Consider the following 17,448-nt stretch of genomic DNA (forward strand, 5'->3'; position numbering starts at 1 on the left):
TCATTATCATTATTAAAGTAAGAATACATGTCCTAATCGGGGCCTGTTTATGTATCCCCAAGTTTTGGGTGTCGACACCAAAGTTTCGGTATCGACACTCGAATTTTGGTGTCGACAACCAAAGTTTCGGTGTCGACATTCAAATGTCGGTGTTAACACTGAAAATTTAGGCGTTGACACCGAAAATGAAGTGTAAACACCCAAAGTTGAGTGTAAACACCAAAATCTTGGGTGTTTTTTCGTAAAGGAATAATAATCAAATTGAGAATTTTTTCACTTTTGTTTATCCATTATCTGTAAGCTTACAATGTACGAAATAACTTATATTTCTGTGATTGCCTTTTGTATTTTAAATATAAGGCGAACTGATGAGAGTGCTTTTATAATAAATAACTAACAATTTTTTGTTTATAAAAATTTCTTGTTTTCTGTAAATTATATCTTTATCACAAATTATTTTTATATATAATTATCTTAAAGATATTTAATTGAATATTTTTAATTTGCTACGTATAAATAAATTTATATTTATATATTTAAATATTACATTAAACAAATATCGAACATTTAATTTATTATAGTTAAACATGGCCAGATATCGTCATACCTAAACAGTTTTCGATCATACACAACCTCAGTTCGACTTATATCTGGACAGATATGATGAGATGTAATGTATTTTGGATCGCGAAGTATAGATATGGTTATATCTAAACAGATACAGTCAGATCTATACTGTTTCGATTAAATTCAATCACAGATATGGTTCGACCTGAGCAGATATGATCCGATTTGAGGAGATAATGTCCGATCTGAGCCGTCGAAGACCAGATTACTCCCCATGTATAGTTATATATAATTATATATGAGCATATATGACCAGATCTGCGCAGATGAGAAGTTATATCTGAGCATATCTGATCAAATAAAATTTGATCTGCTGAGATATAATTTGATCTAGTTAGATCTAATCCTTTTTTCCCAGGTGCTGACAGCCTACGATAAAACTAATAGAGTCCGCACAAGAGCACGCTTGTCGACTATTGGGATTTGACATGGAGGCGGAGCTTAACCAAATATGGCGCAGAACGGCTAACACTTTCTCGTATAATGGGTCACTTTCTTCTTTTCTCTCTTTCTCTCTTTCTGCATTTTTAATGCATTTTTACAGATTTTAAAACGATAAATTTTCTCTAAATTGCCAAATAAATGATTGACATGTATAAAGCACTCCTTTTGGGGTTAGAAAAGCAATAAAATCAAACATTTAATGTTTTTGGAGTCTTATTTTTACAACTGCAAACTGAATAATTAATTCTACTCGTAGATTTTCAACGCGGAGAATAAAATTCAACATCCATAATAATAAAAATACAACTCAAAGCCGGTACGACCGCACGCCAAGCCTGTACATATGTACAAGATCTGCCACGAGATCTGTGAGCCTTCAGTGCTTTCGACCACCAGATGTCATGGCGACGAATGTCAGATCCCAATACGTTACGCTACGTTTCTATGATTTATTTTGTCTTTGTCTTCTTCCATCTGAGCGATTAGAGACACGCGCCACTTTTGTAATATGTGTGCAATAAAGCCCCTTGCACAATAGGCGATAGCGACAGCGACAAAGTTACCGACAAAGGTATAGTTTTGTCGGCAACCTTGTCGCTGTCGCTATCGCTATCGCTATCGCCTATTGTGCAAGGGACTTAAATCGTACGTTTGTATATCCTATTTCTTTGCTCGTTCTTTTGCGTGATAACCTATAGCCATTGTTCGTCTTGCCGTCTATCGGTGTATATCGCTTCTGCCCACAGTACGACAATTACAACAGCGATTTTGTTAAAAGACATAGTGATACGAGTATAATATCTATCCTAAAGTTTAAAGAAAAAGAAATACGATAGTGATGAGTCTGAAGAGATCTGAAATTGGATACTGTTGACGGCACGTAAAAAAACGTGATAGTGAGCGGACAAGTTGGTTGGTTAAGTGACAGAAAATTTATAATTTTAAAAATATGTAAGTAATTAAAATCTCTTTTAAACTATTATACTCCAGACAAAACACAAAATTCTACAAGTATTCATTTATGTCCATTTTATGTCCGGGATGTACATGAACGTTATATATATATATCCATAGGGTATGATCATCATCATCATCGTGGCGTCACAGCCCTTGGTGGGCCATAGCCTTCTCCAGAATGCACCTCCATTCGTCCCTATCAAGCGCCCTGCTTCTCCACACCCTCACTCCAATCATCCGCAGGTCACTCTCTACTCCATCCAGAAATCTCGTTCTTGGTCTCCCTCGCCTACGCTGTCCATATATTTTCTCTAGCAGAGTCTTCTTAGCTGGATCTTGGTCAGGCATCCTCATCACATGCCCTACCCATCTCAGGCGCCCCACCTTGACGTGTTTCACCACATCCGGGCCCTGGAAGAGGCTATATAACTCATGGTTATACCTTCTTCTCCATGCTCCATTTTCCTTTATGGCCCCAAAGATTTTTCTCAGGATTTTTCGCTCAAAACATCCTAGAGCTGCTTCATCTCTTTTTGTTAGCGTCCATGTTTCTGATGCATATGTCAGTACTGGTCGTATAAGGGTTTTATATAATTTGCATTTAGTCGCCCTGGAGATATTGTGTGACCTTAGTTGCGGCATTAATGCAAAATAGCACCGGCTTGCAGATTCTCTGTTTTATTATACGATTCTCTGTTTTATTTCCGTCGTGTTGTCGCTGCAGATAAGGGATCCCAAATATGTGAACTCGCTGACAGCCTCTATTTTATCATTAATAGGGTATGATACTGTCTAGAATTATAACATAAGAAAAGTTAAAAATAAAATTTGTTTTGTTTTAACCTAGGATGAAAAGAAATGAAAAGAAAAAAAAACATTCTCAATGGAATAAGATATTGATGCTTTGCAAACATTATCAGATAATGTGCAAACATTGAAGAAAAACTTGTTCAACATATATTACATCTAGAAGCAGTATTTTTTAGGCTTAATATTACAGATGTGCAACAATTGGTTTTCCAAAATGGTATTCCACACAAGTATAATACTATTAATATTTTATTTCAATTAATCTTGCAATTTTTCCTTTTTCTTCCGTCATTTCCCCTCGGCGATATCTATCTCTCTAGCTATTTTATGCCTCAATGTGTTTACCGTTCTTTTCCTTTCTATATCAATACTAATCTATGCCCGCTCGCGCGCCACCGTATCGTCCCGTCTCTTTCCTATCGCCACTCTACACTAACTTTCGTCCGTGCCGTACCCGTCACCTCTCCCTTGCCACTTTCCTTTCCTTTATCCCTTTTTACCTATTCCTCCCCTTTTCCACTCTTTCACCTCTTCACTCTCATACCTCCACTCTCTTCCGCTCGATCGCTCTCGCCTTCTCCAACCTCCTCCAAACTATCTTTCTATGCAATTTTAACCTCGCTCACACACACACACCTGTTACTCTCGCTAGCACCGGAAACGGAAGTCATGTTATTAGGAATACGGAAAAGAATAGCAGAGGTAAATGAAGAAAGAAGGTTGGAGGGAGAAGAAGGAAAAATCGAATGTAAGATAAGAATAGGAGAAGAAATATAGAGAATAATAGGATTATATGTAAATAATGATATAGACAGGAAACTAGAAGGCTTGAAGGATTGGACGGAAGAGGGGAAAAAGAAGGTAAGAACTATAATAGGTGGAGACTTTAATGCTAGAACGGGTGAAAAAGGAGGATAGGAAGAAGAGGACGAGAGAAGAATGGAAAAAGAAGGGAAAAGATCAAAAGACAAGAAAATAAATAGGAACGGTGGAAGGCTACTGGAATTTATAGAGGAAAGAGGATGAATGATATTAAATGGAGGCGTGAAAGGGGATAAGGAAGGTGAATTTACATACACAGGAGGGAGAGGCGAGACAGTTATAGATTACGTTATAGGGGAGGAAGAGGTTAGAGAAAAGGTGGAAAGACTGGAAATAGGAGAAAGAGTAGACTTAGATCATCATCCATTAATAGTATGGATGAGGGGTAAACTTGAGAGAAAGCAGGGAAAGAGAGAAGGAGAAAGAATAAGAAGAAGAGGAGTATGGAGCGAGGAGGAAAGAACACAATTTAAAGAAAGGTTAGGGATGATGGAAGGAAGAAAAGGGGAACTTCAAGAAGAGATAGAAGTAGGAATGTCGAGGATAAGAAAAGTAATAAAGGAGAATGAAAATGAGGGTGGGAGAATGGCTAATAAGAACAGAAGAGGGTGGTGGGATGAAGAATGCAGGGAGAGAAAAAGAGAAGTGAGGAGAAAACTGAAAAAATGGAGAGAAAAAGAAGGAGAGGCGGAAAGGTACAGAGAAGGGAGGAGGGAGTACAGAAAAATGTGCGAAAGAAAAAAGAAAAAGGAAAAGGAAAGGATGATAAGAGAAATAGGGGAAGCGAGAACGAAAGGAAAGGTATGGGAGTTGATAGGCAGCGTAAGAAAGAGAAGGAAGAGGATAAACGAAGAGATAAAGCTGGAAGAGTGGAAGGAATATTTTATGGAATTAATGGGTGGGGTGGAAAATAGGGTAATGAAAGGAGAAGGGGGAAGGGACAGGCAAGAAGAGGAAGAGATAGAACTGGAGGAGGTAAGAAACGTAATAAAGAAATTGAAAACAGGAAAAGCAATAGGCAATGATGGGATACCGAACGAGGCGTTGAAATTTGGAGGAGAAAAAATGGTGAAATGGATATGGGAAATATGCAAACGGGTCTGGAGGGGGAAGGCTGGCCGGAGCAATGGAAGGAAGGTGACATAATCCCAATAGTAAAGAAAGGAGAAGGGCGAGAGGTGAAGGACTATAGAGGGATAACTATCATGTCTTTGATGTATACAAAATTTACACGGCGATATTAGCGGAAAGGATAAGGAAGGAGGTAGAAACGAAGAATTTGATTCCCGATAATCAAGCAGGATTTAGAAAAGGAATGGGGACAATGGACTAAATGTTCGAACTGAACTACTTGGTAAATAGACAACTAGAAAAAGAGAAAGGAAAAATGACAGTATAATATAGTATAATTATACATAGATTTGAAAGCGGCGTTTGACTCAGTGGACAAAGAAGTATTAATTAAGGCGGTGAAAGAAAGAGGAGTAAGGCAGGGACTAATAGATAAGGTTGAAGAAATACTGAGAAAAACGAAGAGCAGGGTAAGAATGGGAAAAGAGAGTGGAGAAACATTCTGGATGGCGAAGGGTGTAAGACAAGGGTGCCCGCGTTGAGTCCGATACTCTTCAATATATTAATAGCGGATATGGAAGACTATATGAAGAAGGGCGGATGGAGAGGTGTGAAACTGAGAGGGGAGAAGATATACACATTAATGTATGCGGATGATGTAGCCGCTTGTAGCGCTGATGGCGGAGGAGGAACAAGACATGAGATCGATGATAAGGAGGCTAGAGGGATACCTGGACAGGAAGGGATTGACATTAAGTATAGAGAAAACAAAAATAATGAGATTCAGAAAGAGTGGAGGAAGGAAGAAAAAGTATGATTGAAGATGGAAAGGAAAGAAATTAGAGAAAGTTCAGGAATTCAAATACCTTGGATACACACTAAAGGAAAATGGGGGACAAGAGTCGCACATTAGAGAGAGAAAAAGGAAGGCGGCGAGAGTAATGAGGGAAGGGAGATAGGGGGATAGGAAAAAGAATGTGGAAAAAGGATTGGAAAAGAAGGATCGAGTTATACGACACTTTGATATGGACAGTGATGGAATACGGGGCAGAAATATGGAGATGGAAAAAAAGGAAGAAGGTAGAAGGTATACAAGAGAAATTTCTCAAATGGGTATTTGGTCTAAACTGGAGGACACCAGGATATATGGTGAGAGATGAAATGGAGAGGGAGAAGATGAAAGGCAGAGCAAGTAAGAGAGCATTGGAAAGAAGTTAGAAGAGAACAATGGAGGGGGAATAGCGAAGAAATGCCTGGAAGAAATAAAAGAGAGATGGAAGAAGAGGAAGATAATAGGAAGGTGGGAGCAAGAAAGAAAGAGTTACCTAGAAGGGTTGGAGGTGAGAGTTGAAGGAGATTTTTTTCCTTCTCCCCTTACCTTCCATGCAATTTGAATAACCCTCCTTCTTATCTTCCTTTCTTCCCATGTTAGATCTTCCTCAATCCAAGTACTTTCGTCTTTCAATTTCCACTTATTTCTCATTATTCTTACCTTCTCTTCCTCACTCCCTACTTTTACCACTGTCATACCTCCCTTCTCCCTCCTTCCCGCATCTATTTTTCTTATTTCCTCTATCTTATCCTCCACTCCTATCTTTTTCATCACCTCCTCTATTCCCCTCTTTATTCCTCCCGCCTCCTCTTTTACTCCTTTTACCACCACATTTCTCTTCTTTTTTCCCTCTCTCCTTCATTTTATACCTCCTTTCCAGCAATTCCACCCTCTCTTTTTAATCAGGCACTTCTCTTCCCTCCCCCCCTTCCCAGTCCTCCGCTTCCTTCTGCACCTTTTCCTCCTTCGTTCCCCCCTCCTTAGCCTCCATTCTCATCCCTTCCAGTTTTCGTTCCAAATCCTCTATTCTCTTCTTAAATTCCTCTCTCTCCTTGCTCCACTTCTCCTCTCGCGCTCTTAGCTCGTTTCTTATCTTCTCTACTTCCCTTCCTTGTTCCTTGAAACCTTCCCTTAACTCTTCTCTCATGCTCCTAAAACCCTCTCTCAATTCGCTAATTATCTCCCTCATCTCTTTTTCCCCTACCTCCGTTTCCGAATTAGGCGACTTTGCCGTCATATTGCTTCTCTTGAAAGCTATCTCCTTTTCTTCCCCCCCACTCTTATCTAAATCATCCCTCTTCCTTTTCCAAAACTCTTCCAAAGTTCCCGTGCTCCCCGTGCTCCCCGTACTCCCTCTTCTACCTCTATCCTTTTCTTTTACTTTGTCTATCGCTTATCTCCGTCCCGTTTTCTTTCTCTTCGTACCCCAGGTAGCAGACAGTCGTCATAATGACGTGATTCTTACGTCATTTTATGACGTATGTTACGTCATTTATTCCTAAAGTTTAACGTAAAAATGACGTATTTTTCACGGTCCTAAGTCACATCCCAACGACGTCATTTTCTGACGTTTTATTGACGGCAAAAATAGGTCCAATGTACGACATACCGGTTTCTAGAAATGTTTTTTATGAAATTAAAATTTTAAAATGTCTACTTGATAAACGTTTATAAAAAAATGTTCTTTTTCTTTATCTAAGAAAAAAAAAAGCTTTTTAACTGTTTCGTTACATGCCATGTGCGTATAGCCGCTCTCAAGGCGGTCACCCATCCTAGTACAGTACCGCGTCCGAGTCGCTTGACTTCGATGATCCAGTGGACAGTGACGATCTTCTCACCCTGATGCTTCCCTATTAACTGTACTTGTCTATAACAGGTACATCTTTAAAGTGGTCAAAAATCTTGTAATGATATCTTCTTAATAGTTATAACACTGCATGAAATAGTTGTCATGAAACTATAATTACACACGCAACTAGATCCACTTATACCATAAATTTACAACGTCAATCATAAAGTTACGAAACACTTTATAAATGTAGGAATATTCCTGTGAAAAATACTGTGAAAAATATGTCATTTTTACGTCAAACTTTAGGAATAAATGACGTAACATGCGTCATAAAATGACGTAAGAATCACGTCATTATGACGACTGTCTGCTACCTGGGTAGTCAATTAAACGTCTATATAATGTCATTTTACAAAGTCTTTTTGACGTATTAAAACATGACGTTAAATATACGTCACTTAATCGACGAATGACGTTACTGACCAATTATGACCAAATATTGACGTCAAAATGACGAGTGCTTGCTACCTGGGACATCTCTGCCTACTCTGCGTCTCACTTCTCCCTCTACTTGTACTCTGCTCTATGCCCTGCCTCACACCAAAGCTCGTACCTCCTTTCTCCTGCCGAGTCGCCCCTTTACACCGGCTATCGTTCTCGCCCTACCTAGCGCTACCGCACGCGTCTCGGCTCGCCCATCGCGTCGCCCCTCTACACCAACTATCGTTCGTGCCGTATCCTTTGCCCGTGCCTTGTCACTTTTTTACCCTTTAATCCCTTTTTCCCGCTCCTCCTTCTTTTACCCCTCTCACTTCCACACTCACTCACCTTTACTCCTCTCTTCTCGCACACTCTCACCCTCCTCCGCCTCCTATAAACTTTCCTTTCAATTCACTTTCTACTCGCACACTCTCACACCTGTCACCTCGATCGTTCCGGAAACGGAAGTCCGTATTTCACGTTAATTATTTTGTAGTAATTTAGAATACGGGCCCAATCTCCAATACTGATAAAATTATTTGAATAAAGTAAAGCGCGCCACTAACCTATATAGGTTAGTGGCGCACTTTACTTCTTAAAATTTCGTGATTGTAGCCACGGCGCATTTTGTTGATGACAGATTTTCTAATCGCAATAATCGACAAGTTAAACGATTTGTTTTGGGTTGTACTCTGCTCTAACCAAATGCACAAAAACAGTTAAATACAAAATATCATTATATCATTCGTAAATATATCATTTGTTTATGATCCGTAAAATTCTTATCCCAGAACATTTTCCGTATCGGCCACATATTTGCATTGCCAATAATGTCCTAAACCGCAAGCAACGGATTATTGCTGGACTGAGTATGCCATTGTAAGATTTAAGATGTGCAGGTTGCAAATGATAAGATATTTATTTAAGTAAAACGCGTCGAAGTGAACTACACATGTGGCTACGGAGCATGCGCATGTGGCCATGGGGCACGTTCAGTCGCTTTTTTTAGTCGGTATGTCAGATTTTCTAACCTGAATAGTCGTCAACTTTAACGATTAATATCTCGCTTCGCGAGGCAGGCCGCCGCGTTTCTCTGCCAGATTCTTTCATTTCGTGCAAAAATGCGTTGATTGAACATAATTTCATCTATATTTGCGTTCAGGCCCGTATTCTAAATAAATACCTTTCAAAATTGTGAGAATTGGGGGTGTCTCCTTAATATTAAATATTTACCGTGTAATCATGCATGTGTGATCCATCCACACAACAATTAGGTTGGGTTAGGTTAGTTTTTTGGAGGTGAAGCCTCCCGCAGGGGGGCAGAACTCACTGTCTATATACGGTATCATAGAATTACATGTACTATTATTCATTATATTTTCTTTGTTAAACTTTGTAATAAGCAACGACCCCCAACTTTGATCAACAGTTTTTGATTTAGGGGACAAGAATACATAAAATGTACCTCCTTCCAATTGATTTCTCGTACTTCAAAAAATAAAATATATTTAACCCAATCAGCAATAATTATTTCAGATTTAAAAATTTTTTTTAATATTTGAAAAATATACATCTTTATATTTTACTTTGAAAAATATTATTTTATACATATATCTATATCACCGCAGCAGTGTTGGGTGAGTCTTGCGTTGTATTGCTGGCAAAGATATGTCTCGCGGATGTCATGATTTTGCTTTGCTGCCTTTGCCGGAGGCCTGCTTATATTAAGTGAAGCCCAGTTGCGCACAGAATAAATCGGACACAGTAGGAAATAAACACACAACGGTTATAATCGGACACAGTAGGAAACGGACACAGTAACAATCGGAAACAGTAGGAAACGGACACACGGTAGTTGCAATTGAAATTGGACACAGCAAGAAACGGACACATAGCCCGGTATTCATATAGTCCGATCTTATATTTAAGATTGTTTTCAGTACAACTAAAAATAACACTGTGCGACAAATATAAACTTTTTATAAAGGGATGGGAAATTTTTAAAAGAAATGGAAAGATTTTGTACCCCGAAACACATTCTTAAAAGGATTTTGTTAGGTTAGCGCATTTAAGCTTTTTTTCACTAGGTACTAGAGACAGAATTTAGCTAATCGCAAAATGATTAAAATAGGTTTCAAAATTTTATTGGGATCTGACATATCAAGATACGACATCTTGCGGGAAATATAGGCTCTGAAATGATACTTTTCCTCGACGCAGCATATGCTTGTACGTACCTACATACACGCGTGATATTTTGTCGTAAAAATGGAAAGCTGAATTTTCACCGCGTTCAATAAAAAAAAGGATGTATTATGCTGTGTATTTAATTGCACAACAAATCTTATCCGTGCAAGAACATTGAAATCGTCAATGTTATATTCCTATAAATTATATTCATAATTTATAAATTATTAATATAATTTATATAGAAATAACAATTTATACATATAAATTATATTTATATTTTATATTATTAAAGAAAATAGAAAAAAATATTCTATTATGCGTGATCAGTCTCTATATTATACTTTACAGGTTAGACACTTACTTGTAGCAGTGCAGCAAAACAGCAAATATATGTTTGCATTTTTCGCCAAGACCTGCTTTACACAAATATAGCATTGCTTCAATTTCATCATTTCGACGAATTTTTCCTTTTATTTTGTGCGGTTTTCCCCTCAAATTTGATGTTTGTGAACAGAGAGCTAATATTTTTACGGTATCACTTTTCGCACTTTCTCCATCTTTACCACATAAAATAATATGCTATGCCTTTGGTAGTCTTTCGCTTTCAAAAAAATTTCTACTCGATGGACCACTCTTTGTCTAACAACAAATATTTTCTAATGCCAGCGACATTAAGTGGCAGAAACGAGCATAATGTTTTTAAAAGTGATACCTTTCGCCAGCCATATTGACTACGTCACAGATAGACTCCGCCCACATGTCAGATCCCAATACCTGGAGTCTTTTTGGGGCAAGAAAGCCATTTTTGGAGTCGTTTAGATATTTAGGCTGCGTTTATTTACTGCCAGTACTGAAAATCTATAGTTTACATCATGCACGTTACAGATTTTCAATACTAAAAACGTAGCAAAAACATTGCAGTTTTGCAATTTGATGTCTCTAAGGCCGAACAACCACTCATTTTTATAATTTTGTATCACTTCACGGCCATTAAACGGTTAAGGCCATTGATGAAAAAAGGACACATAGGCTCTGTTCAGGAATCGCAAAATATCTTCGTTACTTTCGATCGTTAAATTTCGACCAGTATTTTTCGCCTTGTTTTCATTCCGCGTGTTTATCTGCGAGACCTTGTCGGAACCCGACGTATTCCCGAGAAAGCTATCTGTTGTTACCCGAATTTCTCGTTCGCTCCTCGGAAACGATCGCGTTATTCGTCGAACCTTCCCTCTCTTCGCGCGCTCGCAATTACCGTCTAGATATCTATTGTGAATACCGCTCGTCTCAGAACTTCTCGATACCTCGTCACAGTAACACATTAAATTTTCGATACCATCAATACAAGCATCTTGATTAGTCGTTCCTCTTACCAATACCTTAGCTGCCGAGTCCTTTTTACAAGGCTGTACCAGCCAACCGCGCTTTGCGAATCGAAACCTGATCGCGGAGTGCACATTTTGGTCCTTCGAGCCGGATTCGGAGTCAAGAAGACTATCATATCGACTGCGACTCTCGAGGTGCGGAGTGACGAGACCCGTTCGCCATGGCGTCCTCACCAGATGAGCTCCTGGCGAAGCAGCACCAACTGATGAGCTCAATAGCTCGTACCCTGACCAATTTAAAAAAACTAGGTCACGCCAAGATGACCAAGGCGGTGGTGCAGAGCCGAATCACAACCCTCAAGGAGAAGTTCTCAGAAACGTGGGACTTGGATGCACGGATCCGGGCATCCCTCGACGCAAGCAAGGCCAAGGAACTGCCTTACTTCTCCGCCGACTATTTCCAAGCCTGTGAGGACCAGGACGAGGCGCTTGACTACATGTCCGAGGTGCTAGCCAAGGTGTCTGATATCGACGCGGTCGACCTCAAAGTAAATCACGCTTCAGATTTCATCCACCGTCCGACGACTCAGCTTCCGCGGATCAACCTACCGACCTTCAACGGATCTTTCGACCGCTGGGAAAGCTTTCGCGATCGTTTTCAATCGATGACTATCGCCAATCGCAATATTCCAAATGTAGATCGGATGCATTATCTATGCTCAAATTTAACGGGAGATGCAAGTAGCGCGCTCAACCATCTCGCGATTACCAACGCGAATTTTACAGTGGCGTGGAATATTTATACGTCGCGTTATGAGAACAAACGTCGTTTGATTAACCTTATCATTTGCAAACCTTATTCTCGTTGCCACAGCTCGCGTCTGAGACCTTCAGAATTTGCGTGACAAAGCGAATGTCTCAGTTCAAGCGCTCAAAAATCTCGATCGTCCCGTCGATACTTGGAGCGATATCCTCGTATTTCTGATCTCGCAAAAACTAGACAAATCTTCCCGGAAAGCGTGGGAATTACAGTTAAGCGAAACCGTCGATTACCCTACGTATGACGAGTTGGATAAATTTTTAGAAACGCGTATTCGCGCTTTTGAGGCGATCTCGCCTCCAAAATCCGAGAAATGTACTGACGGTTCTCAAAAGTCGTCTAAATCGAAATCGATCGCTTTTCATTCGACAACCACTGCGAACCTTGCGTGTCCGATGTGCAAATCCTCGCACTTACTATACCAATGTCCGTCATTTTTAGCGTATACTCCGTCACAACGATACGAATATGTAAAGAAGGAGAATCGTTGTATCAATTGCTTCGGGTGTAGACATTCGATGAAGAATTGTAAAAACGCGCGAGCCTGCAAAACTTGTCATAAGCGACATCACACCTTACTGCATTTCACGGACGATGCAAAACCGGCTAGCGTAGAGTCCGCTCCTACCGTCGAATCAACGAGTACCGAGACAGGTAACGAAATCGCGTCTCATTTAATTTCGAATACGATGACGCCGAAGGCAACCGTACTTTTGGCAACCGTTCGAGTTCGTGTTTACTCTCCACAAGGTCGCTTCGTTTATGCCCGCGCTTTGCTCGACCAAAATTCCGTCGTGACCTTAATTTCGGAAAATATCGCTCAGTGTTTGCGTCTCGCGAAAGTGAAGCAAACCACCCGTATTACCGAAATTGGAGAATCGTAATCGTTGTCGCATTCAGCGCACATATTCGTGTAACCGCATCTTTCGGCGACAAACCTGCATTCTCGACGACCGCGTACATAGTCAAATCGCTCTCAAAGTATGCACCGAATCGCGTTCAATGGACGTCACGATGGGCGCACATCTCTGACCTAACGTTAGCGGATGGGAATATATGAGCTCTGATCCGATCGATGTAATTATCGGAGCTGATTTATACGGCATGTTTATATTAGACGGTGTTCGTAAAGGAAATGCAAGCAAGCCTATCGCGCAAAATACCGCATTCGGCTGGATACTTTCCGGGCCTATCACTCCCGCTCGATCCCTCCATCCCGATTCCGTTCATATTCATCACGGAACAATTCTTAAAAATCTGGATCTCGATCTTCGCCGTTTCTGGGAGATTGAAGAAGTCCCTCATAAACCACATTTAAGTCCCGAAGAGCGACAATGCGAAGAGCATTTCGCCGCTACTCATTCTCGCACGCCGGACAGGCGATACGTCGCCACAGTGGGGCCGATTCCCGAAAAGCTGGTCAAAAGTCGAAAAATAAAGTTTTAATTTATGGGATTTGAAGTACATAGATGTATAGAGTAATGTTCAAAGAATATGTAACGGCCCTTTATAAGGGCTAATTAAGTAAGGTAAATGTCCCTATGGCCGACACCTATAAGGCCGACCCAACAAAAGAATGGCGTTGTCAAGCGTGACAAAAATAAATTCGATAAAGAGTTTCATACTGGTGGATAGCTTCATCCATGCACTTTCCAAAAATCGTAGGCTCAATCCATTCCGTCAAGTATTTTTCTAGATAGAGAAGAATAAAGGCGCACTAGTGCGTGCCTTCTCTACCGACCAGCTGTGTCCAATTCCGACCGGGCATGTCCCCATTACCGATTACCTTTTTTCAGAGCATGCGAGGCGGAGGTTTCAACCGAAAAGTAAACATAAAATGAACATAAATCAATGATAAACATGAAAAATACACATAAGTCATGAAAAGGTATTTTTATCAAGCCAAACCTGGACGACGACGACGACGATGGCGATGACGGTAACGACGGCGACTCTCCGCGCTTGGCAGCGTACGAGTCGCTGCTGAGCTGATAATTGCTCGCGCGTCGCCTGTCCATCCTGAACGGAGGGAAACGCTCGTGGTAACAACGGCTCGCACTGTGCCAGAGCTTACGCACGTAACCGGTACCGTGGACGTGGACGACACGGAGGGCCGCGCCGAGCTCGTGAATCGCCTCCCGCAGGTAACCGAGAACGTGATACGCGTGCGGCGACAGCAGACTGTCGTTGACGAGCAGGCGTTGTATATCAGCACGCACCCACACGTCACACTCAACACCACGGCGCCGCGACTACCGAGATCCCACATAGTACTGCCTCTAAGCGGATAACCTCACCGCAGCCGTCGGCTTCCGCAGCTTCGATGATACTGACGTTTACGTGTATGGTACTGGGGACATGCAGGCGTTTTGCTGTGTCTAACCTCGACCATCGAATAAATAAAAAAAATGACAGTTTTTGACTAAATTTTTTTTTCGAATATGGCAATCAAATTGTAACAAACCATTTAGCGCTCGGATTATTCCTTACAAAAGGATTTTGAACGAAATACGGACTATTTAGGCGACCGACAATTCCTAACCTCACTCTTAAGAATACGCGTGGATGGTGACGTGCGGCAAGAAATGCGAAAAAAAATATATTTAACTATTGTACTTACTCTGCACGTTATAATTCTTTTGTACTGCACGAATTCCTGAATTTTTCCACTGCACTAATGAACGTGTTGTTGAATCAGCAGCCTCGTAAACAACGTTTCACGTCAAAAAAGTCGGTAGAGGGAACATGGTCGGCCATGGGGACATTTACCTTATACATGGCAGGTATAAGCCAGTACAAAAAGGACCTTCGCACGAGTAACAGCTCGAGCGTCCGAGCTCATGTTCAAGCGTCATATTCAAAAATTCGTAGAAAATCGTAAAGTTGATCTTTTTTAATTCTACAAAATGGATGTTTTAAATGGAAAAATGTAGTTTATTATCGTATTTGTCAGAAATTATAACAAATAAATATAAATTAACAGTAACGCAATGTTTGAAGTGTAAAATAATGAAAATTTGTGTGCAATCGTTTCAGAAAAATAGAGAAAAGTTAAAAGTTTCACGGATTCCCGCAGTGAAACAAATTTTAAATTAAAGTTTATATTATTATGTAACAAAATTTGTAAAAATTAGCTGCTACTGGCTGCTACTTTGTTTTTAATGTACATTTGTATTTAAAACCTTCCAAATTCGCATAAACTTATTAACGCCTATGCTTAAACCACTAACAACATAGTAAAACTAATAATTGAAAATAGAACATGACCTTTAACTATGTAAATTAGAATACAATAATTGTTTAAACAATAGTTGTTTAAACAAATTACTGCAAAATAAATTTTTTATAAATCTGACAGCGGCAATAGATTCAACGGGAAAAATAATAAAATGTTAAAAAAAGTGTGTGTGTGTGTGTGTGTGTTGTGTGTGCGCGTTCGTTGAAGTAGTAGCTGTTGTGTTGAATACAGATAGATTTAATAATATAGATTTAATTAAAAAAAAAAAAAAAGAAATTAATAGAGATAGTTTATGTTTCGGGTTATCTACATTACATATGTGGATTCGATTCTTTGAATGTTGTTTGCATATTTCGTATAAAATCGAAATTAAAAAATGGCAAGCGCGAGGAAATGAAAAGAAATTAATAGAAGATAGAAAAAAAAAAAACAATTCAAAAAGGTTTTCGCCAACAGTTAGGCCTTATTGTTGATAAACCAAAATCTGGATTTGGCAATACGAAAGATGGGAATACTGCTCGACGATTTTTTGAAAATGAATCCATTTCCGTTGCTATAACGGGCGTTGACGAAGATCTTATTAAAAGATTTCATATTATTTTACAAGCTATTACAAGTGGTCATGAAATTAACATATCAGATTTCCAAGAATACATAATACAGACAGCTCGAAAATTTATATCCCTGGTTCTACATGCCTACTTCTATACACAAACTTTTAATTCACGGCTCTGAAATAATACAATCTGCTTTACTGCCAATCGGACAAATGTCTGAAGATGCACAGGAGTCTTGTAATAAATATATTAAAAGATACCGTAAAGATTTTGCACGAAAATGCAGTAGAACAAAAACGATGGAAGATCTTTTCTTGCGCTTGCTAGCGTCATCAGATCCGTATATATCAAGTTTAAGGAAATTGCCACAAAAAAAATTAAAATCCTTATATCCGGAAACAGTTGAATTGCTTACTTCACCATCACTTTATGCGTCCAGTGCTGATTCTATCTCTTCTTTTTCGATATCATCAGATTCTTCAGGTTTAGATACAGATAATTCAACTGATGATGAAAACTAATTTGTATGTAAATTTTATGTAAATATTAGGTACTTGTATGTAACTATTTGTATGGAAATATTAGATTAATATTTTTGTAAACACAAATTTATTTTTTACATACGGCTTTGTATTGTACTTCTTAATTTATTTGTCACAAGTTTTTTCATAAAATAAATAACAATTATGGATTTTAGAAATTTTGTATTCGTCATTTTACATCTGCCATTCATTTTGTTTCCAGATTCGTTATTTGCGACCCCGAAAACCTATAAATTCCACGTTTCACATAAATTAAATAAAAATAACGGTTTATAAATATGCTTTTTAGTATTTCGTAGCCGCCATTTTGTTTTTTTTTTGTTTTATTTTGACTTCAGATTACTAACCAGCGACTTTGAAAACATATGTGTACAAAATTAAACATAAAATCAATAAAAATTACGATTTATAGATATGCTTTTTAGTATTTTATAGCCGCCATTTTTTTTTTAATTTCGACTTGAAATTCATTATCAGCGACCCCAAAAACCTTTATATACCAAGTTTCAAATAAATATCTTAATTTTTCGACTTTTGGCCAGCTTTTCGGGAATCGGCCCCGCGTCGTTCGGTTGCCCTTCAAAACCGGTCCCCCTATAGATCTTGGCGAATCCCGCTTTACCGCGTTATCAAGTTTGTTCCGCTCGGAGCGTCGACTTCTTTGCGAACCGAATAAAGCCGCGTTATATCGCGAATTCCTTGAGGAGTACGAGAAGCTTGGTCATATGACGAAAGTTAGTGATACCGACTCACAAGCGAGTCACTCTCAAATCTATTATATTCCGCACCACGCTGTCTTTCGTGAGAGCAGCGTCACCACTCAGCTTCGGGTTGTCTTTAATGCTTCCTGCGCTACATCGAACGGCACCTTGTTAAACAATCATTTGCTAATCGGTCTTAAGCCACAAAGAGATCTTGCCGCAGTTATTCTGCGATGGCGTCAG

At 39.4% G+C, this 17,448-nt stretch overlaps 1 protein-coding gene and 1 pseudogene across 4 annotated transcripts in view; both read left to right on the forward strand.

Moving 5' to 3' along the window:
- The window catches only part of Argl (Argininosuccinate lyase), a 336,643-nt gene that overhangs the window by 47,246 nt on the left and 271,949 nt on the right, over positions 1–17,448 (forward strand). The gene's annotated exons all lie outside the window — the stretch shown is intronic.
- Positions 14,913–16,584, forward strand: LOC139823200 (uncharacterized; annotated as a pseudogene).

The sequence above is a fragment of the Temnothorax longispinosus genome, chromosome 12 (genome assembly GCF_030848805.1).
Source record: "Temnothorax longispinosus isolate EJ_2023e chromosome 12, Tlon_JGU_v1, whole genome shotgun sequence".
In the NCBI taxonomy this organism is placed as follows: Eukaryota; Metazoa; Arthropoda; class Insecta; order Hymenoptera; family Formicidae; genus Temnothorax; species Temnothorax longispinosus.